Below are 13578 nucleotides of genomic sequence, written 5' to 3' on the forward strand. Positions count from 1 at the left end.
TTTCACAATAACTGACGAACATTTTATTTTTGGGCTTCCGTGGAGCAATGGTTAGTGCGTTCAGCAGTTAACCGAAAGGTTGGTGGTTCGAGCCCACCCGGGAGAGGTGTTGTGGGGTCTCAGATGTAGCGTAAAAAGTCAAAACGTTTCCACAATACGGGACAACCATTTAATTCCTGAGCTTCCGTGGCTCAATGGTTAGCGCGTTCGGCTGTTAACCAATAGGTTGGTGGTTCGAGCCCACCCGGGAGCGGTGTTGTGGGGTCTCAGATGTAGCATAAAAATTCAAAACTTTTCCACAATACGTGATAACCATTTAATTTCTGAGCTTCCGTGGCTTAATTGTTAGCGCGTTCGGCTGTTAACCAATAGGTTGGTGGTTCGAGCCCACCCGGGACCGGTGTTGTGGGATCTCAAATGTAACGTAAAAACCAAAGTTTTTCCACAATACCTGACGACCATTGAATTTTTGGGTTTCCGTAGCGCATTGGTTAGCGCGTTCGGCTATGAACCGAAAGGTTGGTGGTTCGTGCCCATCCGGGAGCGGTGTTGTGAGGTCTCAGATGTGACGTAAAAAGTCAGAGTTTTTCCACAATACCTGACGACCATTCAATTTTTGGGCTTCCGTGGCGCAATGGTTAGCGCGTTCAGCTGTTATTCAAAAGAGTGGTGGTTTGAGCCCTCCCGGGAGCGGTGCTGTGAGGTCTCAGATGTAACGTAAAATGTCAGAGTTTTTCCACAATAACTGACGAACATTTTATTTTTGGGCTTCCGTGGAGCAATGGTTAGTGCGTTCAGCAGTTAACCGAAAGGTTGGTGGTTCGAGCCCACCCGGGAGAGGTGTTGTGGGGTCTCAGATGTAGCGTAAAAAGTCAAAACGTTTCCACAATACGGGACAACCATTTAATTCCTGAGCTTCCGTGGCTCAATGGTTAGCGCGTTCGGCTGTTAACCAATAGGTTGGTGGTTCGAGCCCACCCGGGAGCGGTGTTGTGGGGTCTCAGATGTAGCATAAAAATTCAAAACTTTTCCACAATACGTGATAACCATTTAATTTCTGAGCTTCCGTGGCTTAATTGTTAGCGCGTTCGGCTGTTAACCAATAGGTTGGTGGTTCGAGCCCACCCGGGACCGGTGTTGTGGGATCTCAAATGTAACGTAAAAACCAAAGTTTTTCCACAATACCTGACGACCATTGAATTTTTGGGTTTCCGTAGCGCATTGGTTAGCGCGTTCGGCTATGAACCGAAAGGTTGGTGGTTCGTGCCCATCCGGGAGCGGTGTTGTGAGGTCTCAGATGTGACGTAAAAAGTCAGAGTTTTTCCACAATACCTGACGAACATTTAATTTTTGGGCTTCCGTGGCGCAATGGTTAGCGCGCTCAGCTGTTAATCGAAAGGTTGGTGGTTCGAGCCCATCCGGGAGCGGTGTTGTGAGGTCTCAGATGTGAAGTAAAAAGTCAAAGTTTTACCTCAATACCTGACGAACATTTAATTTCTGAACTTCCGTGGCTCAATGGTTAGCGCGTTCGGCTGTTAACCAATAGGTTGGTGGTTCGAGCCCATCTGGGAGCGGTGTTGTGAGGTCTCAGATGTAACGTAAAAAGTCAAACGTTTTCCACAATAACTGACGAACCGAAAGTTTGGTGGTTCGAGCCCATCCGGGAGCGTTTTGTGGTGTCTCAGATGTAACGTGAAAAGTCAGAGTTTTTCCACAATACCTGACGAACATTTAATTTTTGGGCTTCCGTGGCGCAATGGTTAGTGCGCTCAGCTGTTATTCTAAAGGTTGGTGGTTCGAGCCCCTCCGGGAGCGTTTTGTGGGGTCTCAGATGTAACGTAAAAAGTCAGAGTTTTTCCACAATACCTGACGAACATTTAATTTTTGGGCTTCCGTGGCGCAATGGTTAGTGCGCTCAGCTGTTATTCTAAAGGTTGGTGGTTCGAGCCCCTCCGGGAGCGTTTTGTGGGGTCTCAGATGTAACGTAAAAAGTCAGAGTTTTTCCACAATACCTGACGAACATTTAATTTTTGGGCTTCCGTGGCGCAATGGTTAGTGCGCTCAGCTGTTATTCTAAAGGTTGGTGGTTCGAGCCCCTCCGGGAGCGTTTTGTGGTGTCTCAGATGCAACGTGAAAAGTCAGAGTTTTTCCACAATACCTGACGAACATTTAATTTTTGGGCTTCCGTGGCGCAATGGTTAGTGCGCTCAGCTGTTATTCTAAAGGTTGGTGGTTCGAGCCCCTCCGGGAGCGTTTTGTGGGGTCTCAGATGTAACGTAAAAAGTCAGAGTTTTTCCACAATACGAGACAACCATATAATTTCTGAACTTCCGTGGCTCAATGGTTAGCGCGTTCGGCTGTTAACCAGTAAGTTGGTGGTTCGAGCCCACCCGAAACCGGTGTTGTGAGGTCTCAGATGTGGCGTAAAAAGTCAAGGTTTCTCCACAATACCTGACAACCATTTAATTACTGAGCTTCCGTGGCTCAATGGTTGGCGCGTTCGGCTGTTAACCGAAAGGTTGGTGGTTCGAGCCCATCCGGGAGCGGTGTTGTGAGGTCTCAGATGTGACGTAAAAGTCAAGAGTTTTCCACAATACCTGACGACCGTTTATTATTTGGGCTTCCGTGGCGCAATGGTTAGCGCGTTCAGCTGTTATTCAAAAGCTGGTGGTTTAAGCCCTCCCGGGAGCGGTGTTGTGAGGTCTCAGATGTGACGTAGAAAGTCAGAGTTTTTCCACAATACGAGACAAATATATAATTTCTGAACTTCCGTGGCTCAATGGTTAGCGCGTTCGGCTGTTAACCAGTAAGTTGGTGGTTCGAGCCCACCCGAAATCGGTGTTGTGAGGTCTCAGATGTGGCGTAAAAAGTCAAGGTTTTTCCACAATACCTGACGACCATTGAATTTTTGGGTTTCCGTAGCGCATTGGTTAGCGCGTTCGGCTATGAACCGAAAGGTTGGTGGTTCGTGCCCATCCGGGAGCGGTGTTGTGAGGTCTCAGATGTGACGTAAAAAGTCAGAGTTTTTCCACAATACCTGACGAACATTTAATTTTTGGGCTTCCGTGGCGCAATGGTTAGCGCGCTCAGCTGTTAATCGAAAGGTTGGTGGTTCGAGCCCATCCGGGAGCGGTGTTGTGAGGTCTCAGATGTGAAGTAAAAAGTCAAAGTTTTACCTCAATACCTGACGAAAATTTAATTTTTGGGCTTCAGTGGCGCAATGGTTAGCGCGTTCGGCTGTTAACCAATAGGTTGGTGGTTCGAGCTCATCCGGGAGAGGTGTTGTGACGTCTCAGATGTAACGTAAAATGTCAGAGTTTTTCCACAATACCTGACGACCATTTAATATTTGGGCTTCCGTGGCGCAATGGTTAGCGCGTTCGGCTGTTAACCGAAAGGTTGGTGGTTCGAGCCCACCCGAAAGCGTTTTGTGGGGTCTCAGATGTAACGTAAAAAGTCAGAGTTTTTCCACAATACGAGACAACCATATAATTTCTGAACTTCCGTGGCTCAATGGTTAGCGCGTTCGGCTGTTAACCAGTAAGTTGGTGGTTCGAGCCCACCCGAAATCGGTGTTGTGAGGTCTCAGATGTGGCGTAAAAAGTCAAGGTTTCTCCACAATACCTGACAACCATTTAATTACTGAGCTTCCGTGGCTCAATGGTTGGCGCGTTCGGCTGTTAACCGAAAGGTTGGTGGTTCGAGCCCATCCGGGAGCGGTGTTGTGAGGTCTCAGATGTGACGTAAAAGTCAAGAGTTTTCCACAATACCTGACGACCGTTTAATATTTGGGCTTCCGTGGCGCAATGGTTAGCGCGTTCAGCTGTTATTCAAAAGCTGGTGGTTTAAGCCCTCCCGGGAGCGGTGTTGTGAGGTCTCAGATGTGACGTAGAAAGTCAGAGTTTTTCCACAATACGAGACAAATATATAATTTCTGAACTTCCGTGGCTCAATGGTTAGCGCGTTCGGCTGTTAACCAGTAAGTTGGTGGTTCGAGCCCACCCGAAATCGGTGTTGTGAGGTCTCAGATGTGGCGTAAAAAGTCAAGGTTTTTCCACAATACCTGACAACCATTTAATTTCTGAGCTTCCGTGGCTCAAAGGTTAGCGCGTTCGGCTGTTAACCAATAGGTGTGTGCTTCGAGCCCATCCGGGAGCGGTTTTGTGACGTCTCAGATGTGACGTAAAAATTCAAGGTTTTTTCCACAACACCTGACGACCATTTAATTTTTGGTCTTCCGTGGCGCAATGGTTAGCGCGTTCGGCTGTTAACCAATAGGTTGGTGGTTCGAGCCCATCCGGGAGCGGTGTTGTGAGGTCTCAGATGTAACGTAAAATGTCAGAGTTTTTCCATAATACCTGACGAACATTTAATTTTTGGGCTTCCGTGGCGCAATGATTAGCGCCTTCAGCTGTTAACCGAAAGGTTGGTGGTTCGAGCCCATCCGGGAGCGGTGTTGTGACGTCTCAGATGTAACGTAAAATGTCAAAACTTTTCCACAATATGTGACAACCACTTAAATTCTGAGCTTCCGTGGCTCAATGGTTAGCGAATTCGGCTGTTAACCAACAGGTTGGTGGTTCGAGCCCACCCGGGAGCGGTATTTTGGGATCTCAAAAGTAACGTTGAAAGCCAAAATTTTTCCACAATACCTGACGACCATTTAATTTTTGGGCTTCCGTGGCGCAATTATTAGCGCGTTCAACTGTTAATCGAAAGGCTGGCGGTTCAAGCCCACCCGGAAGAGGTGTTGTGGGGTCTCAGATGTAGTGTAAAAAGTCAAAACCTATCCACAATACGTGACAACCATTTAATTTCTGAGCTTCCGTAGCTCAATGGTTAGCGCGTTCGGCTGTTAACCAATAGGTTGGTGGTTCGAGCCCACCCGGGACCGGTGGTGTGGGATCTCAAATGTAACGTAGAAAGCCAAAGTTTTGCCACAATACCTGACGACCATTAAATTTTTGGGCTTCCTTGGCTCAAAGGTTAGCGCGTTCGGCTGTTAACGAATAGGTGTGTGGTTCGAGCCCATCCGGGAGAGTTGTTGTGACGTCTCAGATGTGACGTAAAAAGTCAAGGTTTTTTCCACAGCACCTGACGACCATTTAATTTTTGGGCTTCCGTGGCGCAATGATTAGCGCGTTCAGCTGTTAATCGAAAGGTTGAAGGTTCGAGCCCACCCGAGAGAGGTGTTGTGGGGTCTCAGATGTTGCGTAAAAAGTCAAAACTTTTCCGCAATACGTGACAACCATTTAAATTCTGAGCTTCCGTGGCTCAATGGTTAGCGCGTTCGCCTGTTAACCAATAGGTTGGTGGTTCGAGCCCATCCGGGAGCGGTGTTGTGACGTCTCAGATGTAGCGTAAAAAGTCAAAACTTTTCCACAATACGTGACAACCATTTAATTTCTGAGCTTCCGTGGCTGAATGGTTAGCGCGTTCGGCTGTTAACCAATAGGTTGGTGGTTAGAGCCCATCCGGGAGCGGTGTTGTGAGATCTCAGATGTAACGTAAAATGTCAGAGTTTTTCCACAATACCTGACGAACATTTAATTTTTGGGCTTCCGTGGCGCAATTATTAGCGCGTTCAACTGTTAATCGAAAGGCTGGTGGTTCAGGCCCACCCGGAAGAGGTGTTGTGGGGTCTCAGATGTAGCGTAAAAAGTCAAAACTTATCCACAATACGTGACAACCATTTAATTTCTGAGCTTCCGTGGCTCAATGGTTAGCGCGTTCGGCTGTTAACCAATAGGTTGGTGGTTCGAGCCCACCCGGGAGCGGTGGTGTGGGATCTCAAATGTAACGTAGAAAGCCAAAGTTTTGCCACAATACCTGACGACCATTAAATTTTTGGGCTTCCTTGGCGCAATGGTTAGCGCGTTCGGCTGTTAACCGAAAGGTTGGTGGTTCGAGCCCAACCAAAGAGGTGTTGTAGGGTCACACATGTAACGTAAAAAGTCATAACTTATCCACAATACCTGACAACCATTTAATTTCTGAGCTTCCGTGGCTCAAAGGTTAGCGCGTTCGGCTGTTAACCAATAGGTGTGTGGTTCGAGCCCATCCAGGAGCGGTTTTGTGACGTCTCAGATGTGACGTAAAAAGTCAAGGTTTTTTCCACAACACCTGACGACCATTTAATTTTTGGTCTTCCGTGGCGCAATGGTTAGCGCGTTCGGCTGTTAACCAATAGGTTGGTGGTTCGAGCCCATCCGGGAGCGGTGTTGTGAGGTCTCAGATGTAACGTAAAATGTCAGAGTTTTTCCACAATACCTGACGAACATTTAATTTTTGGGCTTCCGTGGCGCAATGATTAGCGCGTTCAGCTGTTAACCGAAAGGTTGGTGGTTCGAGCCCACCTGGGAGAGGTGTTGTAGGGTCTCATATGTAGCGTAAAAAGTCAAAACTTTTCCACAATACGTGACAACCATTTATTTTCTGAGCTTTCGTGGCTCAATGGTTAGCGCGTTCGGCTGTTAACCAATAGGTTGGTGGTTCGAGCCCACCCGGGAGCGGTGTTTTTGGATCTCAAATGTAACGTAAATAGCCAAAATTTTTCCACAATACCTGACGACCATTTAATTTTTGGGCGTCCGTGGCGAATGGTTAGCGCATTCGGCTGTTAACCGAAAGGTTGGTGGTTCGAGCCCATCCGGGAGCGGTGTTGTGAGGCCTCAGATGTGAAGTAAAAAGTCAAAGTTTTACCTCAATACCTGACGAAAATTTAATTTTTGGGCTTCAGTGGCGCAATGGTCAGCGCGTTCAGCTGTTAGCCGAAAGGTTGGTGGTTCGAGCCCATCCGGGAGCGGTTTTGTGACGTCTCAGATGTGACGTAAAAATTCAAGGTTTTTTCCACAACACCTGACGACCATTTAATTTTTGGTCTTCCGTGGCGCAATGGTTAGCGCGTTCGGCTGTTAACCAATAGGTTGGTGGTTCGAGCCCATCCGGGAGCGGTGTTGTGAGGTCTCAGATGTAACGTAAAATGTCAGAGTTTTTCCATAATACCTGACGAACATTTAATTTTTGGGCTTCCGTGGCGCAATGATTAGCGCCTTCAGCTGTTAACCGAAAGGTTGGTGGTTCGAGCCCATCCGGGAGCGGTGTTGTGACGTCTCAGATGTAACGTAAAATGTCAAAACTTTTCCACAATATGTGACAACCACTTAAATTCTGAGCTTCCGTGGCTCAATGGTTAGCGAATTCGGCTGTTAACCAACAGGTTGGTGGTTCGAGCCCACCCGGGAGCGGTATTTTGGGATCTCAAAAGTAACGTTGAAAGCCAAAATTTTTCCACAATACCTGACGACCATTTAATTTTTGGGCTTCCGTGGCGCAATTATTAGCGCGTTCAACTGTTAATCGAAAGGCTGGCGGTTCAAGCCCACCCGGAAGAGGTGTTGTGGGGTCTCAGATGTAGTGTAAAAAGTCAAAACCTATCCACAATACGTGACAACCATTTAATTTCTGAGCTTCGGTGGCTCAATGGTTAGCGCGTTCGGCTGTTAACCAATAGGTTGGTGGTTCGAGCCCACCCGGGACCGGTGGTGTGGGATCTCAAATGTAACGTAGAAAGCCAAAGTTTTGCCACAATACCTGACGACCATTAAATTTTTGGGCTTCCTTGGCTCAAAGGTTAGCGCGTTCGGCTGTTAACGAATAGGTGTGTGGTTCGAGCCCATCCGGGAGCGGTGTTGTGAGGTCTCAGATGTAACGTAAAATGTCAGAGTTTTTCCATAATACCTGACGAACATTTAATTTTTGGGCTTCCGTGGCGCAATGATTAGCGCCTTCAGCTGTTAACCGAAAGGTTGGTGGTTCGAGCCCATCCGGGAGCGGTGTTGTGACGTCTCAGATGTAACGTAAAATGTCAAAACTTTTCCACAATATGTGACAACCACTTAAATTCTGAGCTTCCGTGGCTCAATGGTTAGCGAATTCGGCTGTTAACCAACAGGTTGGTGGTTCGAGCCCACCCGGGAGCGGTATTTTGGGATCTCAAAAGTAACGTTGAAAGCCAAAATTTTTCCACAATACCTGACGACCATTTAATTTTTGGGCTTCCGTGGCGCAATTATTAGCGCGTTCAACTGTTAATCGAAAGGCTGGCGGTTCAAGCCCACCCGGAAGAGGTGTTGTGGGGTCTCAGATGTAGTGTAAAAAGTCAAAACCTATCCACAATACGTGACAACCATTTAATTTCTGAGCTTCCGTGGCTCAATGGTTAGCGCGTTCGGCTGTTAACCAATAGGTTGGTGGTTCGAGCCCACCCGGGACCGGTGGTGTGGGATCTCAAATGTAACGTAGAAAGCCAAAGTTTTGCCACAATACCTGACGACCATTAAATTTTTGGGCTTCCTTGGCTCAAAGGTTAGCGCGTTCGGCTGTTAACGAATAGGTGTGTGGTTCGAGCCCATCCGGGAGAGTTGTTGTGACGTCTCAGATGTGACGTAAAAAGTCAAGGTTTTTTCCACAGCACCTGACGACCATTTAATTTTTGGGCTTCCGTGGCGCAATGATTAGCGCGTTCAGCTGTTAATCGAAAGGTTGAAGGTTCGAGCCCACCCGAGAGAGGTGTTGTGGGGTCTCAGATGTAGCGTAAAAAGTCAAAACTTTTCCACAATACGTGACAACCATTTAATTTCTGAGCTTCCGTGGCTGAATGGTTAGCGCGTTCGGCTGTTAACCAATAGGTTGGTGGTTAGAGCCCATCCGGGAGCGGTGTTGTGAGATCTCAGATGTAACGTAAAATATCAGAGTTTTTCCACAATACCTGACGAACATTTAATTTTTGGGCTTCCGTGGCGCAATTATTAGCGCGTTCAACTGTTAATCGAAAGGCTGGTGGTTCAGGCCCACCCGGAAGAGGTGTTGTGGGGTCTCAGATGTAGCGTAAAAAGTCAAAACTTATCCACAATACGTGACAACCGTTTAATTTCTGAGCGTCCGTGGCTCAATGGTTAGCGCGTTCGGCTGTTAACCAATAGGTTGGTGGTTCGAGCCCACCCGGGAGCGGTGGTGTGGGATCTCAAATGTAACGTAGAAAGCCAAAGTTTTGCCACAATACCTGACGACCATTAAATTTTTGGGCTTCCTTGGCGCAATGGTTAGCGCGTTCGGCTGTTAACCGAAAGGTTGGTGGTTCGAGCCCAACCAAAGAGGTGTTGTCACACATGTAACGTAAAAAGTCATAACTTATCCACAATACCTGACAACCATTTAATTTCTGAGCTTCCGTGGCTCAAAGGTTAGCGCGTTCGGCTGTTAACCAATAGGTGTGTGGTTCGAGCCCATCCAGGAGCGGTTTTTTGACGTCTCAGATGTGACGTAAAAAGTCAAGGTTTTTTCCACAACACCTGACGACCATTTAATTTTTGGTCTTCCGTGGCGCAATGGTTAGCGCGTTCGGCTGTTAACCAATAGGTTGGTGGTTCGAGCCCATCCGGGAGCGGTGTTGTGAGGTCTCAGATGTAACGTAAAATGTCAGAGTTTTTCCACAATACCTGACGAACATTTAATTTTTGGGCTTCCGTGGCGCAATGATTAGCGCGTTCAGCTGTTAACCGAAAGGTTGGTGGTTCGAGCCCACCTGGGAGAGGTGTTGTAGGGTCTAAGATGTAACGTAAAAAGTCATAACTTATCCACAAAACCTAACAACCATTTAATTTCTGAGCTTCTGTGGCTCAATGGTTAGCGCGTTCGGCTGTTAACCAATTGGTTGGTGGTTCGAGCCTATCCGGGAGAAGTGTTGTGACGTCTCAGATGTAACGTAAAATGTCCGAGTTTTTCCACAATACCTGACGAACATTTAATTTTTGGGCTTGCGTGGCGCAATGGTTAGCGCGTTCAGCTGTTAATCGAAAGGTTGGTGGTTCGAGCCCACCCGGGAGAGGTGTTGTTGGGTCTCATATGTAGCGTGAAAAGTCAAAACTTTTCCACAATACGTGACAACCATTTATTTTCTGAGCTTTCGTGGCTCAATGGTTAGCGCGTTCGGCTGTTAACCAATAGGTTGGTGGTTCGAGCCCACCCGGAAGCGGTGTTTTTGGATCTCAAATGTAACGTAAATAGCCAAAATTTTTCCACAATACCTGACGACCATTTAATTTTTGGGCGTCCGTGGCGAATGGTTAGCGCATTCGGCTGTTAACCGAAAGGTTGGTGGTTCGAGCCCATCCGGGAGCGGTGTTGTGAGGCCTCAGATGTGAAGTAAAAAGTCAAAGTTTTACCTCAATACCTGACGAAAATTTAATTTTTGGGCTTCAGTGGCGCAATGGTCAGCGCGTTCAGCTGTTAGCCGAAAGGTTGGTGGTTCGAGCCCAAACGAGAGAGGTTTTGTGGGGTCTCAGATGTAGCGTGAAAAGTCGTAACTTTTCAACAATACCTGACAACCATTTAATTTCTGAGCTTCCGTGGCTCAATGGTTAGCGCGTTCGGCTGTTAACCAATAGGTTGGTGGTTCTAGCCCATCCGGGAGCGGTGTTGTGATGTCTCAGATGTAACGTAAAATGTCAGAGTTTTTCCACAATACCTGACGAACATTTAATTTTTGGGCTTCCGTGGCGCAATGGTTAGCGCGTTCAGCAGTTAACAAATAGGTTAGTGGTTCGAGCCCACCCGGGAGCGGCGTTGTGGGATCTCAAACGTAACGTAGAAAGCCAAAGTTTTTCCACAATACCTGACGACCATTTAATTTTTGGGCTTCCGTGGCGCAATGGTTAACGCGTTCGGCTGTTAGCCAATAGGTTGGTGGTTCGAGCCCACCCGGGAGCGGTGTTGTGGGATCTCAAATGTAACGTAGAAAGCCAAAGTTTTTCCACAATACGTGACGACCATTTAATTTCTGAGCTTCCGTGGCTCAATGGTTAGCGCGTTCGGCTGTTAACCAATAGGTTGGTGGTTCTAGCCCATCCGGGAGCGGTGTTGTGATGTCTCAGATGTAACGTAAAATGTCAGAGTTTTTCCACAATACCTGACGAACATTTAATTTTTGGGCTTCCATGGCGCAATGGTTAGCGCGTTCAGCTGTTAATCGAAAGGTTGGTGGTTCGAGCCCACCCGGAAGAGGTGATGTGGGGTCTCAGATGTAGCGTAAAAAGTCAAAACTTTTCCACAATACGTGACAACCATTCAATTTCTGAGCTTCCGTGGCTCAATGGTTAGCGCGTTAGGCTGTTAACCAATAGGTTAGTGGTTCGAGCCCACCCGGGAGCGGCGTTGTGGGATCTCAAATGTAACGTAGAAAGCTAAAGTTTTTCCACAATACCTGACGATCATTTAATTTTTGGGCTTCCGTGGCGCAATGGTTAGGGCGTTCGGCTGTTAACCAATAGGTTGGTGGTTCGAGCCCTCCCGGGCGCGGTGTTGTGGGATCTCAAACGTAACGTAGAAAGCCAAAGTTTTTCCACAATACCTGACGACCATTTAATTTTTGGGCTTCCGTGGCGCAATGATTAGCGCGTTCAGCTGTTAATCGAAAGGTTGAAGGTTCGAGCCCACCCGGGAGAGGTGTTGTGGGGTCTCAGATGTAGCGTAAAAATTCAAAACTTTTCCACAATACGTGACAACCATTTAATTTCTGAGCTTCCGTGGCTCAATGGTTAGCGCTTTCGGCTGTTAACCAATAGGTTGGTGGTTCGAGTTCATCCGGGAGCGGTGTTGTGAGGTCTCAGATGTGACGTAAAAAGTCAAGGTTTTTACACAATACCTGACGAGCATTTAATTTTTGGGCTTCCGTGGCGCAATGGTTAGCGCGTTCAGCAGTTAACAAATAGGTTAGTGGTTCGAGCCCACCCGGGAGCGGCGTTGTGGGATCTCAAACGTAACGTAGAAAGCCAAAGTTTTTCCACAATACCTGACGACCATTTAATTTTTGGGCTTCCGTGGCGCAATGGTTAACGCGTTCGGCTGTTAACCAATAGGTTGGTGGTTCGAGCCCACCCGGGAGCGGTGTTGTGGGATCTCAAATGTAACGTAGAAAGCCAAAGTTTTTCCACAATACGTGACGACCATTTAATTTCTGAGCTTCCGTGGCTCAATGGTTAGCGCGTTCGGCTGTTAACCAATAGGTTGGTGGTTCGAGCCCATCCGGGAGCGGTGTTGTGAGGTCTCAGAAGTGACGTAAAAAGTCAAGATTTTTCCACAATACCTGACGAACATTTAATTTTTGGGCTTCCTTGGCGCAATGGTTAGCGCGTTCAGCAGTTAACAAATAGGTTAGTGGTTCGAGCCCACCCGGGAGCGGCGTTGTGGGATCTCAAACGTAACGTAGAAAGCCAAAGTTTTTCCACAATACCTGACGACCATTTAATTTTTGGGCTTCCGTGGCGCAATGGTTAACGCGTTCGGCTGTTAGCCAATAGGTTGGTGGTTCGAGCCCACCCGGGAGCGGTGTTGTGGGATCTCAAATGTAACGTAGAAAGCCAAAGTTTTTCCACAATACGTGACGACCATTTAATTTCTGAGCTTCCGTGGCTCAATGGTTAGCGCGTTCGGCTGTTAACCAATAGGTTGGTGGTTCGAGCCCATTCGGGAGCGGTGTTGTGAGGTCTCAGAAGTGACGTAAAAAGTCAAGGTTTTTCCACAATACCTGACGAACATTTAATTTTTGGGCTTCCGTGGCGCAATGGTTAGCGCGTTCAGCTGTTAATCGAAAGGTTGGTGGTTCGAGCCCACCCGGGAGAGGTGTTGTGAGGTCTCAGATGTAGCGTGAAAAGTCAAACTTTTTCCATAATACGTGATAACCATTTATTTTCTGATCTTTCGTGGCTCAATGGTTAGCGCGTTCGGCTGTTAACCAATAGGTTGGTGGTTCGAGCCCACCCGGAAGAGGTGATGTGGGGTCTCAGATGTAGCGTAAAAAGTCAAAACTTTTCCACAATACGTGACAACCATTCAATTTCTGAGCTTCCGTGGCTCAATGGTTAGCGCGTTCGGCTGTTAATCGAAAGGTTGGTGGTTCGAGCCCATCCGGGAGCGGTGTTGTGAGGTCTCGGATGTGAAGTAAAAAGTTAAAGTTTTACCTCAATACCTGACGAGCATTTATTTTTTGGGCTTCCGTGGCGCAATGGTTAGCGCGTTCAGCTGTTAATCGAAAGGTTGGTGGTTCGAGCCCACCCGGGAGAGGTGTTGTGAGGTCTCAGATGTAGCGTGAAAAGTCAAACTTTTTCCATAATACGTGATAACCATTTATTTTCTGATCTTTCGTGGCTCAATGGTTAGCGCGTTCGGCTGTTAACCAATAGGTTGGTGGTTCGAGCCCACCCGGGAGCGGTGTTTTTGGATCTCAAATGTAACGTAAATAGCCAAAATTTTTCCACAATACCTGACGACCATTTAATTTTTGGCCATCCGTGGCGAATGGTTAGCGCATTCGGCTGTTAACCGAAAGGTTGGTGGTTCGAGCCCATCCGGGAGCGGTGTTGTGAGGCCTCAGATGTGAAGTAAAAAGTCAAAGTTTTACCTCAATACCTGACGATCATTTAATTTTTGGGCTTCCGTGGCGCAATGGTTAGGGCGTTCGGCTGTTAACCAATAGGTTGGTGGTTCGAGCCCTCCCGGGCGCGGTGTTGTGGGATCTCA

At 47.5% G+C, this 13578-nt stretch overlaps 3 non-coding genes across 3 annotated transcripts; all 3 read left to right on the forward strand.

Annotated features, from left to right (window-relative positions):
- Positions 1–473: 473 nt before the first annotated feature.
- On the forward strand, positions 474–546 carry TRNAH-AUG (transfer RNA histidin (anticodon AUG)). The gene has a single exon. It is a non-coding gene; the product is annotated as a tRNA-His (tRNA).
- Positions 547–1207: 661 nt separating this feature from the next.
- TRNAH-AUG (transfer RNA histidin (anticodon AUG)) lies at positions 1208–1280 on the forward strand. The gene has a single exon. It is a non-coding gene; the product is annotated as a tRNA-His (tRNA).
- A 1632-nt stretch (positions 1281–2912) lies between these two features.
- On the forward strand, positions 2913–2985 carry TRNAH-AUG (transfer RNA histidin (anticodon AUG)). Its single transcript has one exon. It is a non-coding gene; the product is annotated as a tRNA-His (tRNA).
- Positions 2986–13578: the final 10593 nt, after the last annotated feature.

The sequence above is a fragment of the Phalangium opilio genome, unplaced genomic scaffold, assembly GCF_054372755.1.
Source record: "Phalangium opilio isolate 3A_F unplaced genomic scaffold, DU_Popi_V2 ptg001675l_1, whole genome shotgun sequence".
Taxonomy (NCBI): domain Eukaryota; kingdom Metazoa; phylum Arthropoda; class Arachnida; order Opiliones; family Phalangiidae; genus Phalangium; species Phalangium opilio.